General features: G+C 37.8%; 1 non-coding gene and 1 pseudogene across 1 annotated transcript; one reads left to right on the top strand and one right to left on the bottom strand.

The window, feature by feature from the left end:
• Positions 1 to 4,377: 4,377 nt before the first annotated feature.
• Positions 4,378 to 4,479, top strand: LOC123459013. Its single transcript, XR_006635945.1, has one exon. It is a non-coding gene; the product is annotated as a U6 spliceosomal RNA (small nuclear RNA).
• A 919-nt stretch (positions 4,480 to 5,398) lies between these two features.
• Positions 5,399 to 15,440, bottom strand: part of LOC101618075 — a 30,659-nt pseudogene continuing 20,617 nt past the window's right edge.

A 15,440-nucleotide genomic window follows, 5' to 3' on the forward strand; every position in this document is an offset into this window, starting at 1 on the left:
AGGCCTATGAGGGAAATATATAGCTATAAGTGCCTATATTAAGAAATTCGAGTTCACAAGTAAACATTTTACTACTTCATCTTACGACCTTGAAAAAGATGAACAAGGCAAACCAGAAATCAGTAGACAAGAAGAAATAATAAAGAATAGGGCAGAAATTAATGAAATGGAAATCCCCCCAAAAAATCCAAAAAAGCAATGAAACATAGAGTTGGTTCCTTGAAAGGATAAACAAGATTGATAAACCCTTAGCAAATCTGGACAGAAGAAAGAGAGAAGAGGCAAACATTAATAAAAATAGAGTTGAAAAAGGCATTATTGCAACAGATATCAAAGAAATTCATAAAATCATACAGACATACTTTAAGAATATATTTGCCTGTACATTTGAAAATCTGAAAGAAATGATTTCCTTGATCTGCATAACCTACCAAAATTAAATCAACATGAGACAAACCAGTTAAATAAACCTACAAGTACAGAGATCCAAGCAGTTATAAAAATTCTCCCAACTAAGAAAAGTCCAGGCCCCGATGGATTCACTATTTAATTTTACTAGACCTTCATGGAAGAACTAATACCACTGCTTCTCAAACTTTTCCATAAAATAGAAAAGGAAGGAATTCTACTGAACTCCCACAAAGCTAGCATCACTGTCGAAAATTATAGACAAATCTCCATCATGAACATAGGTGCAAAAATTCTCAACAAATTATTGGCAAACAGAATTCAAGAATATATCAGAAAGATTATTCATCCCACCAAGTAAGATTTATCCCAGAGGTGCAGGGATGGTCCATCATATGCAAATCAATAAATGTAATATACTACATAAATGGACTGAAGGACAAAAATCACATAATCCTCTAAATAGATTCAGAAAAGACATTCAACAAAATCCAACATCCCTGCATGGCAAAAGTATTACAGAAACTTGAAATAGCAGGAACATATGTCAACATAATAAAAGTAATTTGTGACAAACTCAGCCAATATAATACTAAACGGGGAAAAACGTGAAAGCTTTTCCACTACATTCAGGAACAAGACTAGGGTATCCGCTGTGCCCACTTTTATTTAATATAGTACTGGAAGTCTTAGCTATAGCAATAAGGCAAGAGACACTCATAAAATAAAAGGAATACAAATGGTAAAGGAAGAGATCAAGTTCTTATTATTTGCAGATGATATGATTCTATACATAAAGGATCCTAAAGACTCTACCAGCAAACTGTTAGAGCTTATAAACACTTTTAGCAATGTAGCAAGATACAAAATAAACACACAGAAATCAGTAGTTTTCCCATATACAAACAAAAAACATGCAGAGAATGAAATCAGGGAAATGCTCTATTCCCAATTGACACATACACACACACATACACACACACACACACACAAATTAAAGGTACCTTGGAATAAACATAGCCAAAGAAGTGAAAAATCTCTGCAATGAGAACTTTAAAAACACTCAAGCTAGAAATTGCAGAAGACACTAGGAAATGGAAAGACATGCCATGTTCTTGGATTGGAAGAATAAATATTATGAAAATGTCAATCTTACCAAAAGTAATTTGCACATTCAATGCAATCCTCATTAAAATTCCAATGGAATTCTTCACAGAAATAGAAAAAACAATCCTAAAATTAATTTGGAAGCACAGAAAAAACTCAAATAGCCAAAATAATTTTGAGCAACAAAAATAAGGCTGGTGGTATCACCATACCTGATTTTAATTTATATTACAAAGCCATAGTCACAAAGACAGAATGGTACTGGCACAAAGACAGACACATAGATCAATGGAACAAAACAGAGGACCCAGATGTTAATAGAGGCAGGTAGAGCAACCTGACTTTTGCCAAATTGCCAAAAATATGCATTGGAGAATAGACAACCTCTTCAAGAAGTGGTGCTGGGAAAACTGGATATCTATATGTAAAAGGATGAAAATAGAACCTTGCCTTTCTCCATTCACATAAATCAAGTCTACATGTATCAGGGAACTTAATATCAGACTTGAAACCTTGAAACTTCTAGACGAAAAAGTAGGGAAATCTCTTTGACATATTGGCATAGGCAATGAGTTTCTGAATATAACCCCAGTTGCTCAGGAAATAAAACCACTAATGAACTTCTGGGATTTCATGAAATTACAAAGCTTCTGTATAGCAAAGGACACTGTGAATAGAGCAAAGAGACAACCAAAGCATGGGAAAAAAATCTTTGCCAGCCATACATCTGACAAAGGATTACTATCCAGAATATACAAGGAACTCAAAAAACAAAACAATAAGGAATCAAACAACCCAATTTAAAAATGGGGTATGGAACTAAACAGAGTTCTCAAAAAAAGAAATACTGATGACATGTGAACATCTAAAAAAGTGTTCTACATCCTTAGCCATCAGGGAAATGCAAACTAAAACTACTTGAGATTATATCTCACTCCTGTCAGAATGGCTATCATAAAGAAAACAAACAACAATAATTGTTGGCAAGGATGTAGAAAAAGGGGAACATTTCTATAGTGTTTGTGGGAGTGTAGTCTGATACAGCCATTGTGGAAATCAGTATGAAGGTTCTTGAGACAGCTAAAAATAGATTTACCAAATGATCCAGCTATAGCACTCCTAGGCATATATCCTAATGCTAGGAAAAGGCTATAAGGGATGGAGGATAGGGAAGGAGTTTAGGGGATGGTATTGTATATATGTAAGTAGAAGAACAGATTACAGGGAATGGAATGGCCTAAGCGAGGCCAGGGGAAGAGATTGAGTAAAAGAAGGGGGAGGGGTCAATCAAACTTCAAGATATTCTGAATAAGACATATGAAAGCCTAAATTTTTTTTTTGATAATGGCACATCTGGAAGAAATAGATTGTTACTAGAAAATTTTCAGTGCCATGGATGGGATAACTTCCAGCGAGTTGTTGGACAGGGAGATCCTTGTTGCCTCCAAAATACTATAGGCTATTGCCATGTTCCTTGATTTTGCATGAGAAACAGCTTATAAGACCCTTTTGCTAAAGACTTCACATGCCTAGGTGGCCAGGTCACTGGGAAATCAAGCTGGTACTGACCTGAAGACCTTCTCCCTATAGACAAGCAAAACTGTAAACTGGAAAAAGCTGCACTGCATGCGGCTTATGGGAGACAGAAGTCATCAGCAGTGAAAACAGTGGACAATGAAGCCTCAAATTTTGCCAGACAGACCAAATGACTGAATGAGAGAAACAGTGGCTTGTCTGCTCTGGGGAAAACCAACTGCTCTCTAATTGGACTAAAACTCTGCTCTATGGGAGTGAATACATGCCTGTTACTGAAATCCTAATCAGAAGCCTATGGCAGGGGAGGTTATGAGCCTTAGGAGTATAATCACTGCTCTTGTCTGGCCCAATGCCACCTATTATGCTCACCAAACTGCCCTGTAAGCACTAAACTTAACGTTCATATTCATATATTAATGCCACTCTCACTTCTGGTGAGAGAAGCTTCTCTTTTTAGATGGTGGTGACCACTGGGATGACCCAAAAGGCAACATAGTGCTGAAAAGAAGTGATGGAGGAGTAATCCAGCACTGAAACATCTCTATCATACCCTCTACAGCTCAGGGTCAATTGTGGAAGAGATGGTAGAAAGAATGTAAGAGTCAAAGGAAGGGAGCCACTCCTTATAGTGCAATTGTCCAGACATAAATTAGCTTTTAATCCCAGCACTCAGGAGGCAAAGGTAGGAGGATCACCTTGAGTTTAAGGCCACTCTGAGACTGCATAGTAAAATCCAGGTGAGCCTGAGCTAGAGTGAGATCTTACGTTGAAAAACCAAAAAAAAAAAAAAAAAAAAAAAAAGGCCTTGCTATCCACTACCATGCAGTGCCTAGCAATACCTTTACAAGACCCTCATAGTAGGAGAAAAATATGATGGCATCAAAGTAAAAGGCAGACTAATGGAGAGAGGGAGGGGCTATGATGGAGAGTGTTGTGAAGGGGAAAGTGGGGGAGGGGAGGGAAATATCATGGTTTATTATCTGTAAACATAGAAGTTGTCAATAAAAACATTACAAATTAAAAAAGAACCTATTGTTCAGAGCAGTTAGAATAGATGAAAATCTTACTTAACAAAAGTGATGAGAACCACAAGAGGCTAAATGGGAGATATTTCAATTTGTACAAGATGTACATGAATCAATAGCATATTCTTGGGTATGATTGTAAGGAAATTTTCTCTCTGGGCACAAGCATGGGCTGGGGTAGGGAAAAGGAAAGAAGTTCCAGTTTTCAATGAAATCTTATCAGTTAAGATGATGTCATAAGAACAGCATGTTTATAATTCTGATTTTCATACACATCTTCATTACTCTTTCAGGCTATTTTCCTTGGCCACCAGTTTGCTCTAAAATTGGAACGATACAGAAAAGATTAGCATGGCCCCTGTGCAAGGATGTCATGAAAATTCATGAAGTATTTAATATTTTTTTTAAAAAAGAATTAGTTAATAATATTATACAACCATTATATTTTTATGGTTTATTAATCTGATAGCTGATTTTATAGAAAATTAAATTGTCTATGTTTCTAAAATAAAGTTATGCCGGGCGAGGTGGCGCACACCTTTAATCCCAGCACTTGGGAGGCAGAGGTAGGAGGATCGCAGTGAGTTCAAGGCCACCCTGAGACTACATAGTGAATTCCAGGTCAGCCTGGGCTACAGTGAGACCCTACCTCAAAAAACAAAAACAAAAACAAAAATAATAAAAATAAAATAAAGTTATAAGTATTCAAAAAATATATCCCTTGTCTCTGTTAGAGCTTTTTAGAGGACTAGAGCTAATAGAATATATATATATTCTACTATATATATATTCTAATATATATATATATATGTACATATATATATATGTAGTCTCTATTATTATATTTAGCACGTAACATTATACATTATTATGAAAGGGGGCTTGTTACATTGGATTACATGACCAAAGTCTGGGTCATCCCACAATAGCTACCTCCAGGTTGGAGAGCCAGATAAGCAAGTAACTTCTCAAACCAAGGCACAGAACTGGTAACTGTGCAAGAAGGAGTTGACATTAGGTTATAATCCCCTTACGAAAATTAAGAATACATGAAAAGTTTCTGCATAAATGCAAAAGAAGCAAGAGTTAATTACTGAATAAATGTACAAAATGAAGACAATAATCGAACCACTTCAGTATGTTGTTATTGTCATCATTATTATTTCATCATAAATATGTATGGAAGCTACAAAGAAAAGGAATAAAATACATATTCTCTTATTTCATATACTCTGTACTATAATATCATGATCCTTGCAAAAGTGTAGTATGTGCTCTATTCCATGTAACAGAGGAAGAGAAGTTCCCATCTCTTTTTTTTAATCTTAAAATCTTTTAATATAAAGTCAGTTATTTAGAAAAATAATAAATTCACAACATTGAGTACTCTTACCACTATGCTTAACACAATAATGTGAACTAAGATATTTGGTCTTGTTCTTTTGGTTCCTCAGTTCTCCACATATGGCTTTGAATTTTCCAGTTGCATACAGTCTTTTTGGACCCAAGCATTGTATTGTACCCTGATACACATTTTTTTTTGGGGGGGGTAGGATCTCACTCTATCTTAGGCTGACCTGGAATTCATTATGGAGTCTCAGGGTGGCCTCAAACTCATGGCAATCCTTTAACCTCTGTCTCCTGAGTGCTGGGATTAAAGGCATGAGCCACCAACCCCAGCTGACAGTTTTCTTAAGGACATTTTTTTGAAGAATGACTTCATTCTAACCCAGACTGGCCTCAAACTCACAGAGAACCTCTTACCTCAGATTTTCAAGTGTCCTGGAATTAAAGGTTTGGGGCACCATGCTCAGCTCTTAATTTTTACATAATGTGGGCCCTATGTCTATTCTTAAATAAAACGAATAAAGTTGTGGCCCTTGCATGTTTCTATGATAACTCCCATATGGCGCTCTCGGGCCCTTCCTGTCTTTCTTCTTTCTATCTCCCCTCTGGTATCACAATGGCATCCACCTCACTACCTCTTCAACTGTGGTGACATCAGCTCCATTGGCCTGCTGCCGTGCCATAGCCTCCAGCTTAAGTCGGTACTGTTCTGCCTCCTGCTCTTTCTTGAGGAGCTGGCATCGGTATTCCTGGGCTCTTCGACTGGCTTCCTGAAGTCGCTGCTGTAGTAGCTGTCTTTCAGTATCTGCCTCGCCTTCTCCCACGTCATCTGCCATCTTCTCCCTCCCTGGCTTCTTTGGCAGTGGCAGTTTCTCTATTGCTCCTCCAATGGCAGTTTCCTGTGCAACCTGACCAGCAGTCACAGTGAGAACGTGCTGTCCATCTTGCATAGTTACAAAAAATGGCTGGACAAGGCTTCCAGTAGGGATTGCAGTCTGGACATTACCCAGAGAGACTACATCAGTCACTATGGTAACGACCCTCTGGCCTCCATTCCCCACCACTTGCCGGATTGATGAGTCAACACAATTTCCCTCTCCAATTTTCTCTGAAGGATGAGCAGAATTTCTGAGTTGTTCTTCTCCATGGCTATGTCAAAGGCCGACTTGTCACATTTGCTGAGAGCATGCACGTCGGCTCCGCACCTGACGAGTAACTCAGCGACGTGGCGGTGGCGGTGCTCCGCGGCCCAGTGCGAAGCCGTCATCTTCAGCATGTCCCTGGCGTTCACATCGGCACCACTCCTGACGGAGCAGTTCCACGACGTGTGCATGTCCGTCAGCTGCAGCCATATGCAGAGGGGTCCTGTCCACTTTGGTCCGGGCATCCCTGCTAACACCTGCTCGGAGGAGCACTTCTGCTGTGGAGTAATGACCGTACTGGGCTGCAAGGTGGAGGAGGGATGTCCCAAGCGCCTCATCCGGAAGGCCGTCTTCTCCACTTCCGCCGAGCCAGCCAGCGTGCTCCCGTTTCTTTCCCCCTCCTGAACACTCCGGGTCACTGGCAGGAACTTTTGTGGTGCTTTTTTTTTTTTTCGCCTCACCGAGGCATATTTAGGGGGCCTTCATTTCCCCCCCCCCAACATGGAGGCGAGAAGATGGCGGACCCGGAAGTGAGTGCCCACCAGAAGTTCCCATCTTTGTGTGCAGGACACTGGGGCAGGTCTAGGAGGTAATACAGTCAGCTTGGCCACTTCCTGTGTCACTGGAATTGTCAGTAGATGAAGCTTAAGTATGAAGAAGCTTTTGTGATACTTTTGTCCTTTGGCAAAGATGTTTACTGTCTAAACATACAGTGAATATCTAATACAATAAGAATGATGTTTAATGTGTAGGTTAAAAAGAAACCAGAGAGCCAGACATGGCGCCTGTCTTTCCAGAACTTGGAAAGCTAAAGCAGGATGGCTATGAGTTTGAGGCCACGATGGGCTCAGAGTAAAGCCCCTTATTGAAAACAAAACAAGTGGCTTGACAGATAGCTCAGTTGTTAAAGCACTTGCCCGCAAATCTTAAGCACCTGGATTCAATCTGCCAGTACTCACATAAATTGTCTGGAGTTTGTTGGCAGTGGCTAGAGGCCCTGGCCCACCCATTCTCTCTCTCTATCTTACTGTCTCAATAAATAAATAAATAAATAAATAAATAAATAAGTATTTTAAAAACAGAACAATACAAAAGATAAGAAAAAGTGAGAAGGAGCCATAAATTATAATGAAAGGTGAGTCATTAGAGTTAACTCTTTCTAATATCTTTGCATTATATGGTACATGAAAGCTTTCATTAATTTCATATCACATGAATATTTCAGTTAGAATTTTAAGCATACCCACATAAAATTATACTGGATTAAACTTGCATGCTACTACATAAATATGGAATAACAGAATTAAAAACTAAATCTATATAAGATAAAATGCATAGAAAAGTAGGATAGAAACAAAAATAAGGCTGAAATACAAAGTCAAAATATATCAATAAGTACAAGTTATTTTGAGGTATGTACACATTATGAACTTATGAAGAAATGAACACTAAGCAAAATTTTATGATTTTTCTCTCGACATAAGGGATGTTGTCAGGGAAGGATGCAGAAAGACTTGTAAATGCTCAAGTAATATATATATATATATATATTTTTTTCATTTTCCTCCCCTCCTGTTTTCTCTCCTTTCATTTTCTTTTTGAGACATTCTATTTACGTAGCCCAAACTGGCCTCAAGCTTGAAATCCTTCAGCTTCAGCCTCACAAGTGCAGTGAGACAGGTATGCACCACCACATCTGGCATAGTAAGGTTCTTTTCCTTAAGCTGGATAATAAATATAAAAATTGTTTTTCTCTCTGTTTTATTATATATAAATACACAAATTGCATTTATTGTGTCTAAAATTTTTCATAATAAAATTTTTAAAGGAAAAATAAATTGCAGATGATACAAAGATAACTTCATGGAGGAATTATTAGACCATAGAAATCTCATTTATGTGGAAAGCATACATAGCACATAATTATAAAAACCAGACAATTTTCAGTTTCACATGAAAAGTTATTAAACTTGACATGCTTTATTTTATTTTGAAGTTGCTATTTTGGATACTTTTAAGTTTCACTTTCAGAGTTTATTTCCACTGTTTTCAATATTTTTCTTCAATATAACCAAATCATCACCTTAAGAAACTTTGTAACATTAAAATACATTCTATTCATTTACAAGGTAAGCAAGAGAGAGAAAGAAAGAGAGAGGGATGGAGGGATGAAGGAAGAGAGAAAGAAAAAGAGATGAGAGACAATATGAATGAATGGGCCAGGGCCTTCAGCCATTGCAAACAAATTCCAGACATATGCATTAATCTGTGCATCTGACTCCATGTGGGCACTGGGGAACCAAACCAGCAGGTTTGGTTATACCTACACTTGCCTATAAGCAAGTACCCTCAACCACTGAGCCATCTCCCCATCCCAACATTTTATTATTTGTATGAAAAGCAGTAGAAAGCTGGGCATGATGGTGCACACCTTTAATCCCATCACTCAGGAGGCAGAAGTAGGAGGATTGTCATGAATTCAATGCCAGTCTGAGAACTACATTAGTGAATTCCATGTCAGCCTGGGCTAGAGCACAATTCTATCTCAAAAATAAATAAATAAACCAGTAAAAATATGCCTCATCATTCTTTCAAATCATATCAGTGGCATTTATCAGTCTGTCTGTTCTTTGTTATGCCTGGCCCAAGTTGTCTACAGAAGTTCATCTTTGTGGAACTGACCCCTCACCACATCTGATCACCTTGTTTCTGTTAATGTCACCATATCCATTGCAGAAAGGCATAAGTATGCCCTTAAACATACTCCATTTGTGTCTCCTATGTGCACTGCATGCCTGCATTGACCCTCTCCTAGAATAAGGAATTCTCCTACAAGGTTCTTCCTGCAGTTTGGGGTGACCATGGCCATAGATGGAATAACATGTCTTTTTTTCCTCTGTGGGTACCAGGTCTTCAAATAGTTTCAGGAAATAGCCCCAACACTCATATGAAATGGCTCAAAGGTGAGGCTAGGGGCACAGGCCCACAACCCCAACTATTCCAATTATTTCCAGGCTAGGCAACTTGGGGCAAGACAGCTGTTTCAAAATAAAAATGTATAAGGGGACCAGAGATCTAGCTTAGTAGTAGAGTGCTTGCTTAGCATACATGACATTCTGCATTCAATACTCAGTAATTCAAAAAAGCAAGTTTAGAATTCAGCACATTTGGACAGTTAAGCCCAAGAGAATGAATGGTCTCAGGATGAGGTGAGGTAGAGATATGGACTATGAACTGCACAGTGCTCCAGACCTGCATATGGATATTCTTTCAGATGTTAGCATAACGTCCCATGGAAGGTTGTGAGTTTCTTTGTCTATCTGGACAATGGCTTTGGAAAAGTCCCTAAGTCCCTAAAAATTGTCTTTGTCCACATTTCAAGGGAAATCTGGCTTCTCTTGGTTATGCATAATGATCAAGCCTAAGGATCTCAGAGCAGCTGTCCAACTATGATTACAAGTATGCCTTGCTTATATATCTGTTTTCTAAGGCAGGACAGCAACAACATCTATTATATAACCTTCTGGTGAAGTTTCAAAGATGATAAATGTAGACTTCTCAACAAATGTGAGTTAGTGTCATTATGGACCTATATGTATCAGTTAATTTCCTATTGTTGGAACAAATACCTACTGAGAAGCAATTTTTGGAAGGAAAAGTGTCTAATTTTGCTTACAATTACCAACGGTAGAGTCTATCATGGTAGGTAAAGAATGGCAGGAGCAGAAAATTGGTGTTACAACATCACATTAGCAGGGAGAAAGGAGATGGAGAGAGAGAGAGAGAGAGAGAGAGAGAAAGTGAGGCTGGTGAAGGCCCACCCTCAGTGACACATTTCTTCCACCAAAGCTCCACCTCCAACAGGTTCTACAACTTTCCAGAACAGCAACACCAGCTTGGGATTAAGTATCCAATCACATAAGTCTTTGGTGGATGTTTTACATTCAAATGACCATAATCTACTACAGCAGTGTTCTTAAACATAAAAAGTGTTGCAATGCATTCTTTAATTATGATTATTTTCTTTAATATTGCTATTTCTGTTTTCCAAAATAAGGTCTAGCTCAGTAACCCAAGTTGGTCTGATGCTCATGAAACCATGTAGCCCTATGTGGCCTTGAACTCATGGTCCTTCTGACTTAGTCTCTAAAGTGCCAAGGTTAAGACAGATGCCATCATGTCTGGCTTCTATAATGCTCCGTAAAAAAAAAAAAAAAAAAAAAAAAAATTCTAATGCACTCCAAATTGTTATCGTAATCCATAATATTTTAAAATTTGTATTTGTTTTAGATGTGTTATAATTTCTATTATACTAAATGTAATATATGCATGTTTACATACAAATTTCTGTTATTTGAGCTGGATACAATGAGTCATTTTGTGTAGTTGAATTTATTAATTCTTTTCTTCCTTAGACTCATTTGTGTAGTTGATATTTTCTATTTTAGATACTTGTTATTGACACACAGTATCTCTACTCATCTTTACACTTCACAAATAAGTACAAAATGAAAGTAGGTATTTCGATAGCTATCTCATATCTATAAAAAAATATGTTTATAAATTAAATTCAAACCCACAAAACCAATAAAATTCAAATTGAAGATATTAATTAATGTCACTCTGTTGAAAATGGAACTGGGTATTGTAGTGTAAATTCTTTTGACATCTTCTGAGTTTGGCATGCCTTAATTACTGAGTGCCATCTGATACTTCAATTCTTTCATTATTCAAAATCGATCTGAATTAACTTTAAAATTATATGTCTGAACACATCATTAACATATGACATTTTCCTCTTTCCTCAGCCTGAAGTTTAACTTTAATATAACCAGTGCTGACACCAGCTTCAAGAGAAGGCAAGCATGTGCACACGTAAGGGGAAAAGTACTTGTGCCACGGCCCTCCAAGTAAGCCAGAGCTTTGGTAACTTTTAAGACAATCATCTGAATAAATGAAACAGAATTAAAACGTTTATAGAAAGCTTGCAAATTTTCCACAAAAACTACGTGGGTCTCAGTTGAGAAACTAATATTTCTTTCTTGAAATTGGATAATTATTTATTAAAGTGCAAGGGGACTCATGTAAGACAATAGCTCAGCAATTTTCCTGATAAATTCCATGAGATCTACTGGGTAGAAAACATTACTTTCTTGTCTATGTCTTTTCCCTGAAGGCAAAAGATATTTCCTTCCCAGGACAATAATGGCCCTTCCTGGCACACACATTAACCTGAGAATTCAGAAACATGCACTTGGGATTGTGAATGCCAATGGTCGTGGGCGTAAAATGAAGTAATTTATGTGTCATAGCTAATTAAGATTATAGCATTTCAAGGTCCTTAAAATTCAAGTTCAAAGACACTTGAGTGCTTTGGTCTGATAGGTGGTGTCAAGGAGCCCTTGAGAGGACTTCCTGCCTACAGCAACAGGCACGCAGTAGCTCATTCACCGTATCCTATAATTAAAATAGTGCTTTACTCATACTTCTTTTGAGTATTTTTTTAAAGAAAATGTAGTTTCACTTTGCTATAACTTTATTAAAATGTGGAGAGCTTTGTGGGCTTTATTTTCTGATCAGAGGGTCAGGAAATGGATTTGAACTATTTTTCTGTGATAAACAAAGTACAAAATTTTGAATAAAACAGGACATACATAGAGATAAGAATAGGGTAGATTTATCTTCTAACACAATTTTGAATCTGGGCTTTGGGTATTCCGGGCAAGTATTTTACACTGAGCTTCATCTCCAGCCACCAGTGTAGGTTTCTCTAATAGAGCTAAACATATTTGCTTTGTAATTCAACAACATATTTTTCCCCAAACAACAGATTTTGCTTATTGTTCAAACCTGGTTTGGAATGGTGCTCATACCTCAGTATGTATACAAGTACGCCAAGGGCCAGGAGTGAGAAGACTTATAACAGCAATGAACATAATAATAAAAATATGTTAACAATAAAAATGTTCATTGGCTATACAGTGGTCAAATAAGTCTGGCATGTGCATATAATGGAAAACTATACAACATTGAAAATAAACAAATTACAACCCCACATAAGAGCATGAATGAATTACACAAATAATATCGAGTAAATGGCACCAGACACCAAATAAGACGTTATGTGATTTAATTTGTACTAAATTTAAAGCAAGCCAGACTAATCCATCATGCTAGCAGTCTGCCTGGTGCTTACTTTGAAGGCAAGGAGACTGATTGATCTGGCATGAAGGTTTTTAGAGCAGTGGGGAAGGGGGGCTTATTTCTTGACCAGTACTTAAGGAGAAAAGCTTGAAGTTTCACTTATGAAATGGGATTCAGTATACCTCAAGGGGTTATTGTAAGGATTTGATAACTATATGTAAAGTGAAACACATAGCCTTAGATTTACAAAAGCCCCAGCAGCCAAAATTATCACTGTTATTATTGTCAGAATTAAACTGTACATTATAAAAATTAAACCGGTATTATTAACCATGCTCTCAGAATTGCTCTTATTGACTCTTCAATTGCTGTTACACAATTATCAAACACAAGCTACTTTCCTGGAACCCTATGAAAACAGTTGTTCTATTACTGTCAGGATGTGGTTGAGAACATTTATTTATTTGAGATCGAGATTGAGAGAGAAAGAGAATGAGAGAGAGGTAGGAGACAGACAGAAAGAGAGACAGAGGACATGCGAGGAATGAACTGCAGATGCATGCACCCCTTGTGCATCTGGCTTTACATGGGTACTAGGGAATCTAACTGGGGTTCTGAGGTTTGCAAGCAAGTGCCCTAACTGATAAACCATCTCTCCAGCCCTAAGAGCATTATTATCATAGTACCTTTGTCCTCTTGATAAGGACCAGTAGATGAAGCACTTTTATGATCTCAACATGGGGATAATTATACACCTCAGAACAACAGTTTTTGATATTTTCAAGCTTGTGTCATTTTTATTTAATACTCTCATGCATGTGTGTATTCATGTGTATGTAAGACATATGTGTACATGTACATGGTGACTAGAGGACATCCTTATGAATGCTGTCAATCATTTTTTGGGTGGGGAGAGAATAGGGTCTCATTGGCCTAGAACCCACCAGTTAGTTTAGACTAGCTGGCCAGTAATCCCTGGGATCTTTTTGTTTCCCCCTCCCCAGCTAGTGTGTGCTATCATGATCACAATTTTTGCATGAGTTTTGGAAAATGAACTCAGGTCTTCATGCTTACAAGGTAAGCATTTTACTGATTGAGCTGGCTTTCCAGCGTGATTATTGAAAAAATTTATCCTGCACATATTATGAATCCTATAAAATACATAAATTAATTAATTAGGTAATTAAATGATTTTTCCTGTTGTCTCTCTATTTGGATGTTGAAAATCTCTTTAAATTTTGTGAAATGAAGAGAGCAGCTATAAATTCCATTTTCACTTCTTTTTATTTTATTTTTTTTAGAACCAGTATCATACTATCTGGCCCTAGTTGGCCTCACACTCGAGGTGACCTACCTGCACTGCCTCCTGCACACTGATCTTATGGAGATACACCCCCATGGCTGGAGAAGATGACATGAGGTCCCTAAAGGCAGAATGGAACCAGTTCACCCATGATGGACACAATCTAACTACTTTAATTCTCTGTTCTGTCAACTGAATTACCAAGAGACTCCCTTCTGGAACTCTTTGTGGAACAAAGGGAATAAGGTATAAATAAATGAATTTTTAAATAAGTAAAAACAAATGGCATCATGTTGAATTCAGTTATGGAAATATCTGCCAAGGCATTCATACTCACATGATTGCCGATATGTGAATGCATGAGTAATTTTGTATGTCTTCAAAGAGAAATTGAAGCTATACACAGTGGCCTATGCCTGTTATTCTACTAAAACAGAATCACTACAAGTTCAAGGCCAACCTGATTTGCATAGTAAGCTCTATTCAGATAGGCCTACAATAGCTAGACCTTGTCTCAAAAAAAAAAAAAAAAGATGAAAACAAAGAAGGGGAAGAAATTGAGCAAATCCTGGAGGAAAGTTATAATTTGTTGCATGAATAATGGACTGGGATACATTAACATGAGAGATAGCCGAAGCAAAAGTGGAGTCAGCACAGTGCAGCACCATGCTCTGTAGAACAATCTGAATGGAGTAATGCAGTGCTGGCAGGAGATGTTTTTCAATGTGAGGGTTACCAGACCAGGATGATAACAATGAAAACAAAAAGCAGATTTCATCTTAAACTTTCTCAAAACACATGGTCAGGTTTTCTGCAGCGATGGACCCACTCCCAGCACCAATTTGTCAGTTTCCTTCTTGTAGCTAGGGGAAAGTGCCTGACCAGAAACTACTCTTGGGAAGGAAGAGTGTACTTCAGCATACAGTTAGCGGCTGCGGTCCACCATGGCAGGGGAGGCATGGCAGAAGGGATGGTCACATCCAGTCCAGTAGTGATGAAGCAGAGATGCCAGTGCCTCTACTTGACCAACTTTCTCCTTCACATACAGTGGAAGACCCCAGCTCATGGAATGCTGTTGCCACCTTAAGTAAGCCTCCCACCTTAGTTAACCCAATAAAGATAATCCCAAAAGACAACTACAAAGGCTACATAACCCCTCCAAGGTGATTCTAGGTCCCATCAAGTTGATAATCTATATAAAGCCATTACATGATAAATCCAAGTGAAGGAAAAAAGAAGCTTTAGTAACATATTACATAGCAAAAAATAATAAATCTGGAATGATTTCAACACTGTATGAACATATTGTAATTTGAAAATATTCTCATCTCATTATCCTCTTTTGTCCTCTCTTCCTGACTACATTCCACTGAGGATCCACTTCTCTCTAGGTAGTCCTTCCTCTGTTTTGTGTTTTCATTCTCTCTG

This window comes from Jaculus jaculus, chromosome 2, assembly GCF_020740685.1.
Source record: "Jaculus jaculus isolate mJacJac1 chromosome 2, mJacJac1.mat.Y.cur, whole genome shotgun sequence".
NCBI lineage: Eukaryota > Metazoa > Chordata > Mammalia > Rodentia > Dipodidae > Jaculus > Jaculus jaculus.